This window comes from Podarcis melisellensis (genome assembly GCF_964234715.1).
Source record: "Podarcis melisellensis genome assembly, chromosome: 3".
NCBI lineage: Eukaryota > Metazoa > Chordata > Lepidosauria > Squamata > Lacertidae > Podarcis > Podarcis melisellensis.
This window is the reverse complement of record NC_138530.1, coordinates 6,034,402-6,056,913: the sequence shown is the minus strand read 5'-3', so window position 1 is coordinate 6,056,913 and position 22,512 is coordinate 6,034,402. Positions and strand designations below refer to the sequence as shown.

Below are 22,512 nucleotides of genomic sequence, written 5' to 3'. Positions count from 1 at the left end.
ACTGGACTCGCTGGTGGTGGCAGCGAGAAATAAAGTGGTGGCACAGGGATCAATAGACGGTGAAACGTCCGGGACCCTGTGTGATCGCCACACTTCCCAACCTGCAATACTTTGGGGGGAGGGGGCAAGAATCTATAAGAGGAAACTTCCAGACCTGGTCTGGTCAGTTCAATAATCCCAAAATTCAGAGACCTGTGGATTTTGAAGAATGACTATATTTCAACTGGCAAACTTTTTAAAAGAGTGCCACCCAGGTTGGTTACCATTTAAATAGAAGCAGAACTGAACTTCTTCTCCCTCTCATTCCACCCCCCATATTTTGTCACTCATCATTTCCCACATTTTGGCCCAGTCCTCCTCACTAGATTGTTTTGGGGGATCCTCACCCCCTCATAGTATTCCTTTCTAATTACGTTTTATGCCTCTCCACAAACCACGCCTTCTGACACCTCCTTCTCATGGACGTAAGGTGCCATTTTGGCTTCACTAGCAAGAACACTCATGCTTAGAAATGAAAAACAGAGGAGAAAAGGCTTTTGGATCTGCTTTTATTGCAAGGCACAAGCTCATGTGAGCCTTGAAACTGTTGCTTTTTTCAATCTGGATGCCTTGGAGAAGAAGTCCCTAGCTGGGGATCAAGCGGGATCCAGCGGCTCTCAAAGAGAGGGAGCATCTTTCACCTTTCAAAGGCATCTATCACTCCTTCCGTCTAAAACATAGAAACCAGCAACAAAAAGACAACGGTTAACTCAGTTTCATAGCAAAGTGACCATGTTTGAGACAATAAAATACAAAGCAAGTCATGTTGGACAAGAAACATTTCATGATAATAAGCCATTGGGTAGGCAAAGGTCTGTTTCAGTTTTTCACTTCCAGAAACTATGAATTACATAGATTCACCTTTCGATGAGAATTAAATGCAGTCTCTCAGGCACCCCTACCCCTGGGGGACTTTATTTTTTAGTTATAATTAAATATGTCACAGAATAGTGAGCAAGCTTTCAAGGTCTCCAATATTCTCCTGCAGACTGGATGTTATGCACGGCAGGGATTTCTTGTCTTTGTGGCCCTGAGGAAGAGTTCTGGGGAAACAGGAAGCTTGCTCATAATTTTGAGACAATGTTCTGAGAAACAGGAGAGAACTGGCACCCTGGGGTTCATTCCGTCCAGTTGCTAATTTCTCTGCCAGGACCCAAGACAAAAGTCTACTGAATCAGGTTCTTTCTTTAAAAGATAAAATAAGAATGAAGCTGCTTGGAATTGAAAGTGGAAGATTTGCATGGAATGTATGCGATGTGAAACTGAGGTAATCTTAAATGGTGGAGGGCAGGACACCACACAGAGTAAGTGCCCAGCATCTGTTAAAGCTGCAGAATAGACATCCCTTAGGCACTGAGATAGACAATGGATGAAGCTGCACAACAAATTAAATGTGACCATACGGTGTGGTTTAGGGATTTGGCAAAGGAGATCTGGCATAAGCTCACAGGGCAAAGGGGTCAAAGACAGCTGGACCAGCCATGAGGCAGGTGAGGACCCTGCTTCTGGTGGCAGAAGTCCCTCAGACAACAAACCCATTGGTGGCCCTCCTGCCCCGCTGGTTCTGCCTGTGGTGAAAGAACTCAGCACCATCTTGCTTAAAATGGGCAACAATGGTATTGCCGCTTCTGTGCCTGCAACCAACAGGGTATGGTGTGTGTCAGCGGCAGATCAGGCCTTGGCAGGAGAAGCAGGTAGATGGGCTTAGGAGCCGTGCCGGCAGAATGGCAAAGCAGCAATTACCATTTTGCATCAAGCGGCAAAATGGGATGTGCCACCCTTGGCTGATTCTGGCATAGGTATTTTTATTTTTATTTTTGCAATGGAGCAATTGTGCTTGCAGGCAAAGGATAATCAGTTTAGGGGACTCTGCATTGGGTACTTAAAAAGATCAATCCAGAGGGTAATGGGAGAGGGGCAGGAGGTGTAATTCTCATTTGGTCAGCTGAAATTACCTTCTGCAACAGTTAGGCAACAAGTAACACTTTCCAATTCTTTCATGAGTATCGGGACAAGGTGTACGGTAGCATCGACCGTTGGCATTAAAGCATTCGCTAGTACTCCTAGGTCTCCTGGCCTGTGCAGATCCTGTGCAAAGAGAGAAACACACATAAGTGGGGAGAAGGAAGTTAATTCACAATAGGATGAAAGAGAGGAACAACTCCACAGCCCTTTGAACAGGAGTGGCTCTGTGAGGCTCTGGGTGCTGTGGCATCCCAACTATCCCCCACCCCCACCCTTGCCAGTGGCCACTGGTGTTTACCACCCTTGCTACATTCAGAAGAAGAAATGGTAAATGTGCTTCTCCAGCTATTTGCTCATGAGTGGAGGGTGTCAGTCCACGAAACACGACAGCAAGAAGTGAGGCACACATGGCTTATATTTTATAGAGAAACTAAAGCCTGTAACTGAAGCCATCAGAGCCCCAAGAACTACCCAGAATAAAAGGCTCTATATTATATCAAGAAACATTTCCCCACTAATTAGAAACTTTATACCCCAATTTTTTTTGCAGACCTGTGGAGGAGACAAATCAAAATTTTATTTTGTAAAAAATATTCCATAAATCTGCATAGAATTCCATAAAATCTAACCAAACTGAGAAAAGAAGAGGCCACTTTTGTTTTTCCTTACCAGTTTTACATGTGATGCCATTTTCCATATATTAAAAAAAAGGTAAAGGACTCTTTTGACAGTTAAGTCCAGTTGCAGACAACTCTGGGGTTGTGTGCTCATCCCGCTTTACAGGCCGAGGGAGCCGGCGTTTGACCAGAGACAGATTCCGGGTCATGTGGCCAGCATGACTAAGCTGTTTACCTTCCCGCCAGAGCGGTACCTATTTATCTACTTGACTTTGATGTGCTTTCGAATTGCTAGGTTGGCAGGAGCTGCGACTGAGCAATGGGAGCTCACCCCACCGTGGGGATTCGAACCGCCGCCTTATGATCAGCAAGTCCTAGGCACTGAGGTTTTACCCACAGCGCCACCCGCGTCCCCTTTTCCTTATATTACTGTGCCATAATGAAGTCAACATGTGAACATCAAAGCACAGCTGTCCTGAAAGGCAGCTCTCCCTCCAAGTAATGTGTTTAAAAAATGTACCTGAAAAAGTGTATTTTCATGACAATAGCATGAAAATATAGGTTATAATAGGGGTAATTGCATAGCAGTTATGGGCATAATGGGAGAAATTCAGCAACACAGTGCATATTTTCCCTAGTAGACACACTTTGGTAGGCAATTGTGTCAGATATATGCTTTTTATGCAAAGAATTCCCACTAAAGAGATTACCACTAAAGAAACGTCTCTAGACAGAAAAGTGAGCTTCCTTTGCAAGGCTGTACTCCTCTCCCTCTTCCACCCCACAATCGGCTGTGTTTAAAAAATGTACATGAAAAAGTGTGATTTCATGACAATAGCATGAAAATATAGGTTATAACAGGGTCAATTGCATAGCAGTTATGGGCATAATGGGGGAAATTCAGCAACACAGTGCATATTTTCCTTAATAGACACACTTTAGTAGGCAATTTTGTCTGATATATACATTTTTATGCAAAGAATTCCCACTAAAGAAACATCTCTAGAAAGAAAAGTGAGCTTCCTTTGCAAGGCCACAGAACAGCAACTGTACTCCTCTCCCTCTTCCACCCCATAATAGGCTGGCAGGTGTCCCTCTGTCTTCTTCCTCTCCATCCCTTACCTGGGAAAGCCAGGAGCAGCAAACAGAGAACTGCGAAGCACAGGTGAAGGATCTTCATGGCTCAGGATGAATTGTGGTGGCAAAGCTGAATGCCAGCTTTTAAGCCAAATGGAGCCCCAAAGCTTGCCAAGAGAGGGCAGGTAGGGAGAAGAACATTTCATAATTGTAATTTCTTTGGGACGTTGTGACCTAGGCTGACGTGGAAGAGAACGTTGCCAAAATCACGTGCCTTTAATATAGCATTTGTCTGCTATATCCATTTGAGTTTTCCATTAAAACTTTATTATTTCATCCATTACGTAAAAACTGCATCGATACAAACTCATCTCTCTTCCCTCCCTCTTCCCTCCCTTACATGTCTTAGAGCCATTCTATTCCTTCAGAAACAGAATTAACCAAAACAAAACTCATTATAGTCATTATGTAGGTCGAAGCCACAAACATGAATCTGACTAAACTGCGGGAGGCAGTAGAAGACAGGAGTGCCTGGCGTGCTCTGGTCCAGGGGGACATGAAGAGTCGGACAAGACTAAACGACTAAACAACAACAAGGTTGATTATACAGCCTGCAAGATTTACAGTTGTCTTAATTAGGTTTTTCATTATTTAAACAACCACTGGTAGTACAACGTATCTTTAATGCAACCTTTTTATTACACAGAATGGCATTTTCATAGAGCAGTGAGTACCAGCTACCTCTTCCTTTAGTTACACAAAGCATTAATTACTTAAGTGGTCCCTGAATGCATCGTTCTTTGATTGCAAGATTAATTGGTTGCACAGCCAGTTGTTTTCATACTTTGTCCATTGCAAAAGACACCTATGGCAGAATCAGCCTAGGGTGGCACTTCCCATATTGCCCCAAATGGCAGCCCAAAATCAGTGCTGATGATGCTGGTGCTTCTCTTCCACTGGCAGAAGCAGCAGGGCAGGAGGGGCACCCATGGGCATTCTGCCTGGTTGGGGGCTTCTGCCACCTGAAGCAGCGTCCTCACCTGCCTCAAGGATCCGGGATCAGAAAAAGGACAAGAGACCATGTGAATATTGCCCTTCCTTCAAGTAAACAAAGAGTCCATCGTTTCACCTTTGAAATCTCCTTGCCCTGCACGTCCCACTCAACCTCTTCAATCAGTGGACTTGAATCTTTTTTTCCTGGAAGAACTGTTTGAAGCTATGACTACTACCAGTGCTATTTCCTGGGGGGATGCAGGGGTCTGCATACCCCTAAACATTTTGTGAAAATGTTTTGCCAGATTGAGGAGCAGTATTTCAATGTGAGTAGGAAAATGAGAGTAACCCTAAACATTTTTTAGGGGGGGGGAAGCATGGGCTACTACTAAGAATAATCCTTGTGGGAAGCGAGCATGTGAAAGTCCCCTTCCTTCAGTTAACCGCAAGGGTCCAGCAATGTGGTGGGAACAGGTGAGGGGTGAGTCATTTACCTGAGGGATACATCCCCCGGGCACTGCCTATGTGAGGAATTGAATCCTCCTCATAAATGTTGCATCATCCTCACAAACCTTTCATTTGATTCAAGCTACATCCCTCTGAAACATGAATACAGCACACCTGAATGTTTGTGATCTTCTGTGAAAACTGCTATGACTGACAGAATGCTGGAATGCCGTTCCAGAGGCACGTGATTTTGGCAACGTTCTCTTCCACGTCAGCCTAACTCACAATGTCCCAAAGAAATTACAATTATGGGAAGCCCAGCCCTCTCTTGGCAAGCTTTGGGGCTCCATTTGGCTTAAAAGCTGGCTTTGCCTGGCTTTGCCACCACAATTCATCCTGAGCCATGAAGATCCTTCACCTCTGCTTGGTAGTTCTCTCTTTGCTGCTCCTGGCTTCCCCAGGTAAGGGATGGAGAGGAAGAAGAGAGAGGGACACCTGCCAGCCTATTATGGGGTGGAAGAAGGAGAGGAGTACAGTGGCTGTTCTGTGGCCTTGCAAAGGAAGCTCACTTTTCTGTCTAGAGTCGTTTCTTTAGTGGTAAATTTTGCATAAAAATGTATATATCAGACAAAATTGCCTACAAAGGTGCATCTATTAGGGGATATATGCACTGTGTTGCTGAATTCCCCCCATTATGCCCATAATTGCTATGCAATTTGCCCTGTTATAACCTATATTTTCATGCTATTGTCATGAAATTACACTTTTTCAGGTACATTTTTTAAACACATTACTTGGAGGGAGAGCTGCCTTTCAGAGGATGTGCTTTGATGTTCACATGTTGACTTCATTATGGCACAGAAATATAAGGGAAAAGGGACGTGGGTGGCCCTCTGATTTAAACTACTGAGCCTCTTGGGCTTGCTGATCAGAAGATTGGCGGTTTGAATCCCCACGACAGGCTGAGCTCCCATTGCTCGTTTGCAGCTCCTGCCAACCTAGCAATTCGAAAGCACATCAAAGTGCAAGTAGATAAATAGTTACCACTCTGGTGGGAAGGTAAACAGCGTTTTTTGTGTGCTGCTCTGGCTTGCCAGAAGCAGCTTAGTCATGCTGGCCACATGTCTGCGGACAAACGCCGGCCCCCTCGGCCTATAGAGCGAGATAAGCACACAACCCCAGAGTTGTCTGCAACTGGACTTAACTGTCAAAAAAGTCCTTTACCTTTTTTTAATATATGGGAAATGGCATCGCATGTAAAACTGGTAAGGAAAAACAAAAGCAGCCTCTTCTTTTCTCAGTTTGGTTAGATTTTATAGAATTCTATGCAAATTTATGGAATATGTTTTGCAAAATAAAATTTTGAGTTTTCTCTTCCACTGGTCTGCCAGTAAATTTGAGGTATATAGTATCTAATTTGTGGGGGGAATTTTTTTTTAAAACTTTTATTTTGCTTTAAACAGGTACATATAAATATAGACAACCAAAATTACAAAGGAAAATTCCTTAATAGTAATGGGGAAAAAACTTTTAAAACTACAAAAAATATCAAAGTACATGACACAGAACATAAGCAACTATGGGAAAGATAAAAGAAAAGAAAAAAGAGAAAAAGAAAAAAAGAAAAAGAAAAAGGAAGATGAGCCAAAGCAGGAAAGCTCATCTATTGTACACTTCCGTCAAGCTCACAACAGATCATTATTCTTATCAATTATCTCTATCTGCATTCCAAAGGAATCCCTCATCTTGGTATCAGGGAACATTTCTCTATGTGGCATCATTCTAAACATAGCCAGATCTTTCTTGCTGAGCCCTTGTCCCCTAAATAATTATTTACACATTCCCATTCTTCCTTCACCATTTTTTAAGGTTTATCTCTTATTGCATCTGTCAGCTTTGCGAGCTCCACGTACTCGCACAATTTGACTACCCATTCCTCTGTAGTGGGTGTATTTTTATCTTTCCAGTGTTTTGCCACTATAACCCTTGCTGCTGACGTTGCATACATAAATAGCCTAGTTTTGTTTTTGGGAATATTATCTGAAACCATTCCTAGTAAAAATTCTTTCAGTTTCTTGCTAAATGTAGTTTTTACCAATCTCTTTATCTCTTCATAAATCATATTCCAAAATCTTTGTATCTCTAGACAGGACCACCACATATGGTAGTATGTTCCTATCTGTTCCTTACATTGCCAGCACTTTGTTATTGTTTGATTTATTTATTTTTGCAAGTTTTACAGGGGTCAGGTACCACCTATAGTACATTTTCATAAGATTTTCCCTTATAAGGAAACAAGCCGTGAATTTTATATTTTTAGTCCATAATTCGTTCCAAATATTGGGTTTGATCGTATGTCCCAGGTCCCTCTCCCATTTTACTGGTAATTTCTTTGATATCTTCCTCCTTTGTTTGCCAATTCAAAAAGTAGTTTGTACATTTTAGAAAGTGTCTTTTGATTATTATATAAAATATCCTTCTCCAGGTAGGATAATTTTTTGTCAAATCCTTTGGTTCTTTTATCCTTTGCAAGGGTGGCTTTTAATTGATAATACTCCAGCCAGGTTATTCCCTTCTGTTTCAATTTGCTTAGGCCCTTTATTTTCGGATCACTACTTGTTTCCTCTACTAAGTCCTTATATAAAAACAAAAAAAATTCCTTCCAGTAGCACCTTAAAGACCAACCAAGTTAGTTCTTGGTATGAGCTTTCGTGTGCATGCACACTTCTTCAGATACCTGCATGCACACAAAAGCTCATACCAAGAACTAACTTAGTTGGTCTTTAAGGTGCTACTGGAAGGAATTTTTTTTGTTTTGACTATGGCAGACCAACACGGCTACCTATCTGTAACTAAGTCCTTATATGTTAGCCAATTGCTGTTCATATTCAGCCTGTGAACCGACATAGATTCCATTGGTGACAGCCACCATGGTGTTTTGGTTACTACTAATTTTTTACTCCTCTCCCATAATTCATATAATGCCCTTCTCACAATATGATTTAAAAATCCTTTTTGGGATTTAACCTTGTCATAGCCTATGTAGCCATGCCACCCATACACAATATCCCATCCCTCCAGATCTAGGACTTCCGTGTTTTTAATTAATATCCAGTCCTTAATCCATGTCTAGCACGCTGCCTCAAAGTACAGTTTAAGGTCAGGAACCGCAAAGCCTCCTTTTTCCTTCAACTCTGTTAGTAGCTTAAATTTTATGTGTGGTTTTTTCCCTTGCCAAATAAACTTGGCAAGGTCTTTCTGCCATTCCTTAAAACACTTTACGCCTCTAATTATAGGTATTATTTGGAACATAAAAATCATTTTTGGCAATACCATCATTTTAACTGTGGATATTCTCCCCCACAGGGACAAATTCAATTTTCCCTAAATCTCTAATTCTTTTTTTATTTCCTTCCACTTCTTCTCATAATTGTCTTTATATAAGTTCTTCTCATAATTGTCTTTATATAAGTTTAGATTCTTATTGGTGATCCAAACCCCCAAATAATTTACCTTATTGGCTACCTTTAAACCTGTTGTATATGAAATACATCTGGCAGGGGAAAAGACCACGGATAAAAATGGAAATTTTGATAGATAAAAAGGAAAGAGGGGGTTTCTCCCTTCCGGACTTGAGCTTATATTATGAGGCGGCGTGCCTACTTTGGTTAAAAGATTGGCTAATATTGGAGAATAGAGATATACTAGACCTGGAAGGCTTTAATAACAGGTACGGGTGGCACTCGTACCTGTGGTATGAGAAGGCGAAGGTCCACAGGAGCTTCCTAAATCATATTTTCAGGGGACAATATACCAGGTATGGGAGAGGAATAAAAATCTTCTCGAAAGGAAGACCCCCTGGTGGATCTCACCAATAGAGGTATTAACGACTAGGAAAACTAATATGGAGGAAAAGAGCGCCACCTACGAAGAACTTCTAAGGAAAACAGAACAAGGGCCCAAACTTAGACCTTATGAAGAGATAAAAAATTTACTCACTGGCTGGCTACAATATCATCAGGTGAATGACTTGTTAAAAGAGGATAAAAAGAACTTAGGTTTTGAAGATAAAAAATCAAAATTTAACGTAGAGATAGTAGAAGTGAAGAACAAAACATTGCCTAGAATATATGATATGCTACTAGAGTGGCATACAAAAGATGAGGAGGTGAAGGAGGCAATGATTAAATGGGCAATTGACTTCGGCTATAATAATGACTTTGAAAGGTGGTCGGAACTGTGGAACAGTAACATAAAGTTTACGGCCTGTATGACATTGAGAGAGAATGTCTGGAAGATGGTTTACAGATGGTATCATACGCCGGTGAAATTGGCCAAAATGTATAGGTTAAAGAATAAGAAATGCTGGAAATGCGATGAAGCGGAGGGAGACCTTTACCATATGTGGTGGCTATGTAACAAGGTGAAAGGCTTTTGGGAAGCAATATATAACGAGCTTAAAAAAATATTTAAATATACCTTTCCCAAAAGACCTGAAGCCTTCTTGTTGGGAATGACAGGTAAAGAAATCAAAAAAGAAGACAAGATAGTATTTCTTTACGCCACCACAGCCGCAAGAATTATGCCGGCACAAAATTGGAAATCAGCAACTATGCCCAGCATAAGTGATTGGCAGGTCAAAATGGTAAACTACGCCGAGCTTGATAGACTAACAGGTAGAATACGAGACCAAGGCGAACAGAATTTTCAGAAAAATTGGAGTAAATATTGGAAATATATTGGAACAAAATTGTAAAGTGAACTGGCGGGGTTAGAATAACTCTATCAGCGAGTGGCTATAAGATAAGAAATCAAATACTTAACGGAGGAATTTATTCGATACTTACCAAAAGGGTGGAGGGGAGTTCAAGGCTCGGTAGAGCCTAAAACATTATGACTTTTTAAGATTTTTTATTTTATTTTCTCTGTACAGTTTGGGGAAGGGAAGCAACAATTGATGTAAATGAATTATTGGTATATCTATGTTTATTCTTAGTGTTTATATGTATCTATATTGTTGCACTCTTTTCTGTACTTTTTTGCATATATATTTCCCCCCCTTTTTTCTTTTTCTTTTTGTTTTTGCACAATCTGAATAAAAATGTATTAAAAAAAAACCTGTTGTATTTTCCAGTTCCTCTTGTTCCAACTTGTGCAATTTTTTTTGTTAATAATTTGGATTTTCCTTTATTCAGTTTGAACCCAGAGACCTTCCCAAATTCTTCCAGTTGTGCAAGCGTTTTTTGGATACTTTCCACTGGGTTTTCAGTGGTTACGATTACATCATCGGCAAAGGCTTTAATTTTGTAGTATCAAGTTCCTAGGTTAATTCCTCTTATATTTTTATCCTTTCTTATTGCTATTAAAAGTGGTTCCAAGGTGGCAATAAAAAGAAGTGGGGAGAGAGGGCACCCCTGTCTTGTCCCCCTTTCGATGCTGAACTCTTCGGTGATCTCGTTATTTATTAGCAATTTTGCTTTTTGGTTATCATATGTCGCCCTAATTCCATTAATTATTTTCTCCCCTATGTCCAGACCTTTGAAAGTTTCCAATAGGAAATTCCATGACACTCTATCAAAAGCTTTTTCTGCATCAACCAATAACATGGCCATCTTTTTACTTGGTTTCATTTCCACATATTCCAACAGGTCAATTATTATTCTTGTATTGTCTTTTATATGTCTATCCGGTAAGAAGCCCGCCTGGTCTCTGCTGATTATTTTGTTTAGAGTCCTTTTTAATCTATTAGCCATCACCCCAGTGTAGATTTTATAGTCTGTATTCAACAGGGAGATTGGTCTATAATTTTTCATGTCTGTCAACTCCACTCCCTGTTTCGGGATTAGAGTGATCAGTGCTTCTTTCCATGATTGTGGTATATCTTTCCCTCCCAGTATATTATTCATTATTCTTTGTAATATAGGGAGGGTTACTTCTTCCAGGTTCTTATAGTACATTAATGTGATTCCGTCAAGACCTGGTGATTTGCCACTCTTCATTTTTTTTATTACTTGTGCTATTTCATCTATTTCTATATTGGAGATTAGGGCCTGAACTTCTTCTTTTTCAAGTCATGGTAATTTATTTTGCTGTAAATATTCTTCCATTTTATTAACCTCTAATTGTTCTTGTTTATACAAATCTTTATAAAAGTTTAAGAATTTTATTTTTATTTATACTGGGTCTGTTAAAAATTCTTGATGTAGTATATATCCTTTTATTCTGGGTAGTCCTTGGCGCTCTGGTGGCTTCAGTTACAGGCTTTGTTGTTTAGTCGTTTAGTCGTGTCCGACTCTTCGTGACCCCATGGACCAGAGCACGCCAGGCACTCCTGTCTTCCACTGCATCCCGCAGTTTGGTCAGACTTTAGTTTCTCTAGTTTAGTTTAGTTTAGTTACAGGCTTTAGTTTCTCTCTAACGTATAAGCCATGTGTGCCTCACTTCTTGCTGTCGTGTTTCATGGACTGACACCCTCCACTCATGAACAAATAGCTGGATAAGCACATTTACCATTTCTTCTTGTGAATGTAGCAAAGGTGGTAAACACCAGTGGCCAGTGGCAAGGGGTGGGGTGGGGGGTAGGAGTTGGGATGCCACAGCACCCAGAGCCTCACAGAGCCACTCCTGCTCAAAGGGCTGTGGAGTTGTTCCTCTCTTTCATCCAGTTGTGAATTAACTTCCTTCCCCACACTTATGTTTGTTTCTCTCTTTGCACAGGATCTGCACGTGGTCCACCTACCAATCCTTTTCATTGCCATAAAGCCAACGGTTCTTGCTTCCCTAAACGTTGTCCCGATACTCATGAAAAAATTGGAAAGTGTTTATCTAGTATGCTCTGTTGCAGAAGGTAATTTCAGCTGACCAAAAGAGAATTACATTTCCTGCCCTTCTCCCATTACCCTCTGGATTGATCATTTTAAGTACCCAGTGCAGAGTCCCCTAAACTGATTATCCTTTGCCTGCAAGCACAATTGCTCCATTGCAAAAATAAAAATAAAAATACCTATGCCAAAATCAGTCAAGGGTGGCACATCCCATTTTGCCGCTTGATGCAAAATGATAATTGCTGCTTTGCCATTCTGCCGGCATGGCTCCTAAGCCCATCTACCTGCTCCTCCTGCCATGGCCTGATCTGCTGCTGACACACACCATACCCCGTTGATTGTAGGCACAGAAGCGGCACTACCATTGTTGCCCATTTTAAGCAAGATGGTGCTGAGTTCTTTCACCACAGGCAGAGGCAGCGGGGCAGGAGGGGCACCAATAGGTTTGTTGTCTGAGGGGCTTCTGCCACCAGAAGCAGGATCCTCTCCTGCCTCATGGCTGGTCCAGCTGCCTTTGGCTCCTTTTCCCTGTAAGCTTATGCCAGATTGCCAAATCCCTAAACCACACCGGATGGGCACATTTAATTAAGGGATGTCTATTCTGCAGCTTTAACAGATGCTGGGCACTTACTCTGTGTGGTGTCCTGCCCTCCACCATTTCAGATTACCTCAGTTTCACATCCTATACATTCGATGCAAATCTCCCACTTTCAACTCCAAGCAGCTTCATTCTTATTTTATCTTTTAAAGAAAGAACCTGAGGCAGTAGACTTTTGTCTTGGGTCCTGGCAGAGAAATTAGCAACTGGACTGAATGAACCCCAGGGTGCCAGTTCTCCCGTGTTTCTCAAAACATTGTCACAAAATGGCGAGCAAGCTTCCTGTTAACCCAGAACTCTTCCTCAGGGCCACAAAGACAAGAAATCCCTGCCGTGCATAACATCCAGTCTGCAGGAGAATATTGGAGTCCTTGAAAGCTTGCTCACTATTCTGTGACATATTTAATTGTACCTAGAAAAGAAAGTCCCTCAGGGGTAAGGATGGGCAATAGATTGGATTCAATTCTCATCGAAAGGTGAATCTATGTAATTCATAGTTTCTGGAAGTGAAAAACTGAAACAGACCTATGCCTACCCAATGGTTTATTATCATGAAATGTTTCTTGTTGTCCAACATGCCTTGCTTTGTGTATTCGTGTCTCAAACATGGTCACTTTGCTATGAACCCGAGTTAACTGTTGTCTTTTTGTTGCTGGTTTCTATGTTTTAGACGGGAGGAGTGATAGATGCCTTTGAAAAGTGGAAGATGCTCCCTCTCTTTGAGAGCCGCTGGATCCCGCTTGATCCCCAGCTAGGGACCTCTTCTCCAAAGCATCCAGACTGAAAAAAGCAACAGTTTCAAGGCTCACATGAGCTTGTGCCTTGCAATAAAAGCAGATCCAAAAGCCTTTCCCCCTCTGTTTTTCATTTCTAAGCATGAGTGTTATTGCTAGTGAAGCCAAAATGGCACCTTACGTCCATGAGAAGGAGGTGTCAGCAGGCATGGTTTGTGGAGAGGCCCAAAACATCATTAGAAAGGAAGACTAAAAGGGTGTGAGGATCCTTGAAAACAGTCTAGTGAGGAGGACTGGGCCACAATGTGGAAAATGAAGAGTGACAAAATATGGAGTGACAAAAACGTAATTCATTCCAGAAGTCCGTTCTTAACCCAAAGCTTTCTTAACCCAAGGCACATATTCCCTACCTAGGTCTCCTGTGGCCCTGGAACAGACCAATGTGGAAAATGAAGAGTGACAAATTATGGAGGGTGGAATGAGAGGGAGAAGTTCAGTTCAGTTTCCCTTTAAATAGTAATCAAACTGAGTTGCGCTCATTTAAAAAGTATGCCAATTGAAATATAGTCATCCTTCAAAACCCACAGGTGTCTGAATTTTGGGATTATTGAACTGACCAGACCAGGTCTGGACGCTTCCTCGTGAATATTCTTGCCCCCTCCCCCCCAGGATTGCAGGTTGGGAAGTGTGGCGATCATGCAGGGTCCCCGGAGATTTCACCGTCTATTGATCCCTGTGCCACCGCTTTATTTCTCACTGCCACCACCCAGACCTTACCTGGTACAATACTGAGTCCAGTCAGGATTATGTGGAAGTTCTGTTTATTTATTGCAAGCATGTGGTTTCATAAATGGTCTCAGTGAATTACAATCATGGGGTGCCTATCCAGACCTATAACTTCTGCTACCTGCTCTCACTCACTAAACCACCTCTCAGATATTTACTTGTCTTCCTTATTTCACTACACTAACTTAACCTACCCACAGACTATCCCAATTCACTCCCACTCCAACCAACCACCTAACTCCCAACAAACTCCTCCCTTCGCCCCTCCCAGAGCTGGTTTTATAGTCCCTCTGACTCCACCCCCTGGGTTCTGATTGGTTAATCTGTTTAACTATTTCGCCTCCAGCACTCTCATATAATAATAACATCACAGGAAGTAGCCCAGGCTTTTACAGAAATTAGCTCCACAAAGAAGAAGAAGAAGAGAAGAGTTTGGATTTGATATCCCGCCTTTCACTCCCTTTAAGGAGTCTCAAAGTGGCTAACATTCTCCTTTCCCTTCCTCCCCCACAACAAACACTCTGTGAGGTGAGTGGGGCTGAGAGACTTCAAAGAAGTGTGACTGGCCCAAAGTCACCCAGCAGCAGCTGCATGTGGAGGAGCGGAGACGCGAACCCGGTTCCCCAGATTACGAGACTACTGCTCTTAACCACTACACCACACTGGCCCACTCATTACAGTATATTAGGCATAATTGCATGCACATGTGCTTACCAGGAATAATTCTTCATCCTAGGATCCCATGGCACCCAGTCTGGTGAGATACGAGAATGCAAATAATAATAATAATAATAATAATAATAATAATAATAATAATAATAATAATAATAATTTATTATTTATACCCCACCCCTCTGGCTGAGTTTCCCCAGCCACTCTGGGCGGCTTCCAACAGAATATTAAAATACAATAACCTCTTGAACCTTAAAAACTTCCCTAAACAAGGCTGCCTTCAGATGTCTTCTAAAAGTTTGGTAGTTTTTTTTCTCTGGTGGGAGGGCGTTTCACAGGGTGGGCACCACTACCGAGAAGGCTCTCCACCTGGTTCCCTGTAACGTGGCTTCTCACAGCAAGGGAACCGCCAGAACGCCCTCAGCACTGGATCTCAGTGTCCGGGCAGAACGATGGGGGTGATGACGCTCCTTTAGGTATACAGTCGTACCTCGGGTAAAGTACTTAATTCGTTCCAGAGGTCCGTGCTAAACCTGAAACTTTTCTTAACCTGAAGCACCACTTTAGCTAATGGGGCCTCCTGCTGCTGTCGCACCGCCAGAGCCCAATTTCTGTTCTTATCCTGAAGCAAAGTTCTTAACCTGAAGCACTATTTCTGGGTTAACGGAGTGTGTAACCTGAAGCATATGTAACCTGAAGCGTATGTAACCTGAAGCGTATGTAACCTGAAGTGTATGTAACCGGAGGTACCACTGTAGTCCTCTTCTTCCCTCTTTCTCTCACTTTCCACAATACTCCCCCCCTTCACTTCACCCCCCCCCAAGTTTCCTAAAAAGAGCTGTACTGGTGCAAGTGAACTTTTGGTAAATAGCCTCTTGAAACTGAAGCCCTCGCATGAAGAGGGGCATTTCTGTGTTGTGTGGATACACTGGTGACACCCCAGAGATAACTTTGGATCCAAACAGGTGTTGCACAAGCACCCCTCTCTCTCTGGCCCACATTCCCGAGCCAAAAGTATATTTTTATATACTTCAGTCTGTAACCTGAAGCGTATGTAACCTGAAGCGTATGTAACTTGAGGTACCACTGTACTGGACCAAGGTCCTTTAAGGCTTTAAAGGTCACCACCAACACTTTGAATTGTGCTTCGAAATGTACTGGGAGCCAGTGTAGGTCTTTCAAGACCAGTGTTAAATGGTTTCGGTGGCTGCTCCCATTCACCAGTCTAGCTGCCGCATTCACCTTCAAAGGTAGCCCACATAGAGGGCATTGCAGTAGTCCAAGCGAGAGATAAGTAGAGCATGTACCACTCTGGTGAGACAGTCTATGGCCAGCTATGGTCTCAGCCTGCGTACTAGATGGAGCTCATAAACAGCTGTCCTGGACACAGAATTGAGTCCAGGTTGACTCCCAGGATGCACACCTGGTCCTTCAGGGACACAGTTACCCCATTCAGGACCAGGGAGTCCTCCACACCCGCCCACCTCCTGTCCCCCGAAAAGAGTACTTCTGTCTTGTCAGGATTCAACCTCAATCTGTTAGCTGCCATCCATCCTCCAACTGCCTCCAGACACTCACACAGGACCTTCACTGCCTTCACTGGTTCTGATTTGAAAGAGAGGTAGAGCTGGGTATCATCAGCATACTGATGAATACCCAACCCAAACCCCCTGATGATCTCTCCCAGCGGCTGCATATAGATGATGTTGAAAGGCATGGGGGAGAGGACAGAACTCTGAGGCACCCCACAAGTGAGAGCCCAGGGGTCTGAACACTCATCCCCCCCACCACTTTCTGAACACGGCCCAGGAGGAAGGAGCAGAACCACAGTATAACAGTGCCCCCAGCTTCCAGCCCCTTGAGATGGTCCAGAAGGATGTTATGGTTGATGGTGTCAAAAGCCACTGAGAGATCCAGCAGAACTAGGAAACAGCTCTCACCTTTGTCCCTAGACCACTGGAGATCACAGACCAGTGCGACCAAGGCAGTTTCAATCCCAATATGAGGCCTGAATCCTGACTGGAAGGGATCCAAATGGTCCACTTCTTCCAGGCGTGCCTGGAGTTGTTCAGCAACCACTTGCTCAATCACCTTGCCCAAGAATGGAAGATTTCAGACTGGATGATAGTTGGCCATATTGGCAGCATCTAAAGATGGTTTTTTAAGAAGCAGTTTGATAACCGCCTCCTTCAGCGGGTCTGGGAAGGCTCCCTCACAGAGAGAAGCAATCACCACCCCACGAAGCCCATCACCCAGCCCTCCCCGGCTAGCTTTTATACGCCAGGATGGGTAAGGATCAATGAGACAGGTGGTTGGTCTCACTCATCCAAGCAGCCTGTTCACATCCTCGGAAGTAACAGATTGGAACTGATCCCACACAACTTGACTAGACAGGACTCTAGCACTCTCCTGCCCATAGGCGCCGACTCCATGGGGCCTGAAGGGGCCCTAGCCCCCTCAAAAATTCGTTTGTGGGGGCTACGCCCCCCCAATAATTTAAGAAAATTATTAGTTATATTATGCTTTTAAAATCATAAAATTATGTTGGTATTTTTTATTTTCCTTGTTTGACGATAGTTACCTTTTAAAATACATTCAGTAATGAGTTAAAACAAAGCCACTCCCGATCTAGAGAGGGGGTGGGGTTGCGGGCTCTCGACCCATCAACAATCTCGCGGGGCTGGCGTCAGCCCCGCGAGAAGCGGGGATTCCCCCTAGCTCATTAATATTCACCGCCCACGGCAGCAGCCAATCGACTGCCGCAAAGGGCGGGCCCTCACAGGTTCACTTAAGGTCGGGGCAGCCCGGGGCTCGCCCCTTTCGTTCCCCCAGCAGCAGCGGTTTGGAGGTCTTGGGCCCCCCAATATTTTTTATAAGTCGGTATGGGCCCCCGCCCCACCAATATTTTTTATAAGTCGGCGCCCCTGCTCCCGCCCTGACCCTGCTCCCACAGTGGAGTCTACCTCTTCCTGAATCTGAGTGACTTTATTTGCAAAGAAATTTGGAGATCATGTAGCCCATCCTGGACACCGATGTAGCAGGTGGTTCTGCTAAATTGCGAACCACCTGAAAGAGTCTCCTGCTGCTGTTTTCTGCAGCTACAATAGAGGCGGTGAAGAAAGTCTTCTTTGCCGCTACCGCCACTTGGTAGGCTCGACATTGAGCTCTAACCCGTGTCCAGTCAGCTTCCGAATGAGTTATCCGCCACCGGTGCTCTAGCCGTCTCAGCGATTGTTTCATTGCCCTCAGATCTGTGGAAAACCACAGGGCTGTCCGGGCTCCATGCAATCGGAGAGAACGCTTTGGAGCCAAACAGTCAATAGCCCTGGTTAACTCCACATTCCAGCGGGCCACCAGGGAATCAGCTGAAAGGCCATCAACATGAGATAAAGCATCCCCTGCCACTCTCTGGAAACCATTTGGATCCATTAAATGGTGGGGGCGGACCATCTGAATCGGTCCCACCCCCCTGCAGAGGGAAAGTGTTATGGAGAAGTCCAGTTGCACCAGGAAGTGATCTGACCATGGCACTTCTTTAGTTTCGCTTTTACTTAGTATCAGATCACCAACATCCATAGACGTGAACACCAGGTCCAAGGCATGTCCACGGCTATGAGTTGGGCCAGACTTATTCAGGGACAGCCCCATGGAGGCCATGCTTTCCACGAAGTCCTGAGCGGCCCCATGTAAGGTTGCGTTGGCATGGATGTTAAAATCCCTTAGGACAACCAAACTAGGTGTCTCCAGGAGAACATCTGCCATGACCTGAAGCAGTTTGGGCAGGGAATCCTTGGTGCAGTGGGGAGGTCGGTACACCAAAAGGAATTCTGTACTGCCCCTATTGCCCAACTTCCAGAACATGCACTCAGAGAACTGGGTCTTCCCAATAGGACGCCTGGTGCAAACTAATGAATTTCTTAATAATCACTGCAAACCCCCACCCCGACCCACAAGGCCTGTGTTGCTGTGCGTAAGAGAAACCTGGTGGACAAGCAGCGGCAAGGACAGGCCCATCTGCTTCATCCAATCAACTCTCTGTTACACATGCCAGGTCAAGTCCTCCATCCATTATCAAGTCGTAGATGGCAGTGGTCTTATGAATCATTGACCTGGCATTGCACAGCAGCACCTTCAGGTCATGTGGGTATCCCTTGCTGATTCCAGTATATGTCTGGTCAGGACCAGACCCGGAGGCAAGGATACTCTTCAAACGATGACTAAACCTGCCTCTTCGGTAATGACATGGTCAGGTCTTAGCGTAACTCCTCCTCCTGTCTGTGATCACTGAGATCGGTTGTCCCAGTGCATCCACACACACACACCCCAGTGGAACTCCTTCCCTTAAGAACAAAATTAAACATTAAAACACACACACATACAATAAAACAATACAAACCAAAGACAGTAAAAATTACTGTGTTTCTGCCTCTGCCCTTGAGATTTCGGCATTTTGATAATTTACGGCACTTGTTCATTGTTCTATGTGTCCTCTCAGCATAAAATGTTATTGTAAAAGCCATTGAAATTGTTCTTGTCAGTTATCAGTGTTGGGAGGCTGCCCCCCGGCAGGTCCTGCACAGTCTGTCATGATTTATAACTTAACCGGCACCTAATTGACTCGGGACAATCTGTCAGGATGCTGTCAGCAGCTCCTTGCTGTTTCCCCAGGAATCCATAGAGACAAGGAATCCTTTTTTATTTCACTTTACAGAGAGAGGGTATAGAACCCAGCCTCTTGGATAATGATGTTGCCCCCAGTGAATCTCTACCTCCCGTCTCTCCCCCTACCTCGTTTGTCATCAACATCATCTCCTCTACGGGTGCTGCTAAGTGTCCTCTGTCTTCGAAGTCTTTGAAGTCTTTGCTCTCCTACTTTTAAGTCCCGTCTGGTTCTGGGAGATGGAGGGTCTGGGCTGGTGTCTAATGACAACGTGTCAGCCAGCTTGACATAATATTGTATTCTCCTGTTAATTATTTGCATTTTAGATTTGACTATGTGTTTTTTTGGTGGGGGTATTGAGTTGCTTTTTATTTTTATTAGGTATTTTGTGGTATTATATCTTAATTTTATTCTGTGAACTGCCCTGAGACCCCCAGTTATAAAGCGGTATATTAAATAAGTAAGTAAGCAAGTAAGTAAGTAAGTAAGTAAATGGCTTAGTCATCCTCTACGGTGGAAAGGAGAAGGGAAAGGACAGGCTGGCCAACTATTATTGTGAAAGGTGCCCTTCCTTCAGGTAACCACAAGGGTCCAGCAGTGTGATGGGAACAGGTGAGGGGTGAGTTATTTACCTGAGGGATACATCCCCCTGGCACTGCCTATCCTCCTCATAAACTTTTTGTTTGATCCAAGCTATCTCCTGGTGAAACATGAATGCAGTAGATCTGAATGTTTGCAATCTGTAGTTGGGATCTTACTTCTGTGGAAACTGCTATGACTACCAGATTTCAGCAATATCTTCCCACAAGCATGTGATTTTGGCAACATTCTCCTCCATGCCAGCCTAAGTCAAAATGTTCCAAACAAATTAAAAATATGGGAAGCATGGGTGCAGCCAAGATTTATTTTAGGGGGGCCGGCTATGAAGTTGTGCCTCCATTTCTTCCTCTTCTGAATGAACTTTCCTTTTACTTGTGGACCATGATATTTGTTCTTCCTCTACACAGGATTTGGCCTGTCACAAACTGGTTGTATCTGCCTCCCGTTCATTTGTCCTGCTGTCTTCACTGACATTGGGATCTGTCCACCACTGTATGATTGTTGCAGAAGGGAACTTCTGCTTGGTGAATCAGAATCAAACAAGTGTCCAGAGGAAAGTATCATTTCTCCTCCCCACGCCCTGCCCATCTTGTAGCATTTTTTGAATCAATCATTTTCAGGAGCCTCTGATCTGAGTAGCTTTAAGCTACCACCCTAAATGGACATCCCTTCTCTGATTTAGGCAAAGGGAGCCAGTGAACTGAGCAAATAGTTTCATTACGTAAAACTTGAAATACTTTTATGCTGCCTGCTAACATGAACAACAGGTTTCTTTACAAGTTGATGATCATTTATCTGATTCCAGTTTAACCTCCTTTAATATAGCATTTGTCCACTGTTAAAATCCATTAGCGTTTTCCATTAAAACTTTATTATTTCCTTCATTATGTAAAAAGTGCATCGATACAAATGCATCTCTCCTCCCTCCCTCTTCCCATCCATGTCTTTTTTTAAAATTCTCTTTACAGTGGTACCTCGCAAGACGAAAAACTCGCAAGACGAAAGAGTTTTTCGTTTTTTGAGTTGCTTCGCAAGACGAATTTCCCTATGGGCTTGCTTCGCAAGATGAAAACGTCTTGCAAGTTTGTTTCCTTTTTCTTAAAACCGTTAATACATGCATTCCTATGGGAATTCGTGCTTCACAAGACAAAAAATTCGCAAGACGAAAAAACTCACAGAACGAATTGATTTCGTCTTGCGAGGTACCACTGTATTAGTTTCCATTGACCAAACAAACACAGACAACAACAAAACAAAGACACAACCAAAAAAGAAAACAAACAACAAAAGGCGTCATACAAATAGTAGACTTCCTTCCACCTCGGCTTTGGATTATATAACAAAGAATTTTTTTCTCGCAGTTTCGATTTATGACATCTACGCATCGTAGGATTACATTGAACCTACTGTGCTTTTCAAATTTCTTACATCTGCTTCTATATATGTTATAAATTTATTCCATTCCTTAATAAACTTTGTATCTTTCTGGTCTCTGATTTTTGGTGTCATTTTTGCCAATTCTATGTATTCAAATAATTTATTTTGCCATTCTTTAACAGTTGGGACATTTATTGTCTTCCAATTTTGTGCTGTCAGTATTCTAGCAGCTACTGTTGCATATTGAAACAGTGTCTGATCCTCTTTCTTAATTCCCATCCATGTCTTAGAGCCATTATATTCCTTCAGCAAAAGAAATAACCAAAACAAAACTCATTATAGTCTTTATGTAGGTTCAATAGGCAGCCTGCAAGATTTACAGTTGTATTAATTGTGCTTTTCATTAATTAAACAACCACTGGCAGTACAAAGCATCTCTAATGCAACCTTTTTATTACACAGAATGTCATTTTCATAGAGCAGCGAGTACCAGCTACCTGTTCCATTAGTTACACAAACATCAATTACTTAAGTTGTCCCTGAATACATCGTCCTGTGATCGCAAGCTTAATTGGTTGCACAGCCAGTTGTTTTCATACTTTGTCCATTGCAAAAGACACCTATGGCAGAATCAGCCTAGGGCGGCACTTCCCGTATTGCCCCAAATGGCAGAGATCTTTTCCAAAAAAGTGCTGATGATGCTGGTGCTTCTCTCCACTGGCAGAAGCAGCAGGGCAGGAGGGGCACCCATGGGCATTCTGCCTGGTTGGGGGCTTCTGCCACCTGAAGCAGCGTCCTCACCTGCCTCAAGGCTCTGGGATCAGCCCTGTCTTTGATTGCTTTGCTCTGTGAGGTTTTGCCAATTCCTCTTGGTCAAATCCTTCAATCACATGGTATTTGATTGCTTAGATTAATATGCAGTTTCATCTATTGTTTATCTCAGTGGAAAGGGATCACCATAACTGTCAATTCTAAAACTTCAATAGCTGCTGGGCATTTGCTCACTGTGATCTTCTCCCCTCCATCTTGTTTGAATAGCTGAGAATTAAAAGGTAAAAGTAAAGGGACCCTGACAGTTAACTCCAGTCGCGGACGACTCTGGGGTTGCCGCGGTCATCTCGCT

At 43.2% G+C, this 22,512-nt stretch overlaps 1 long non-coding RNA gene across 1 annotated transcript in view; it reads right to left on the bottom strand.

Annotated features, from left to right (window-relative positions):
• Window positions 1–531: 531 nt before the first annotated feature.
• Window positions 532–22,512, bottom strand: part of LOC309365996 — a 91,293-nt gene continuing 69,312 nt past the window's right edge. The window contains exon 2 of the long non-coding RNA XR_014166373.1: window positions 532–709. This is a non-coding gene — a long non-coding RNA (uncharacterized lncRNA). The remainder of the gene's footprint in view (window positions 710–22,512) is intronic.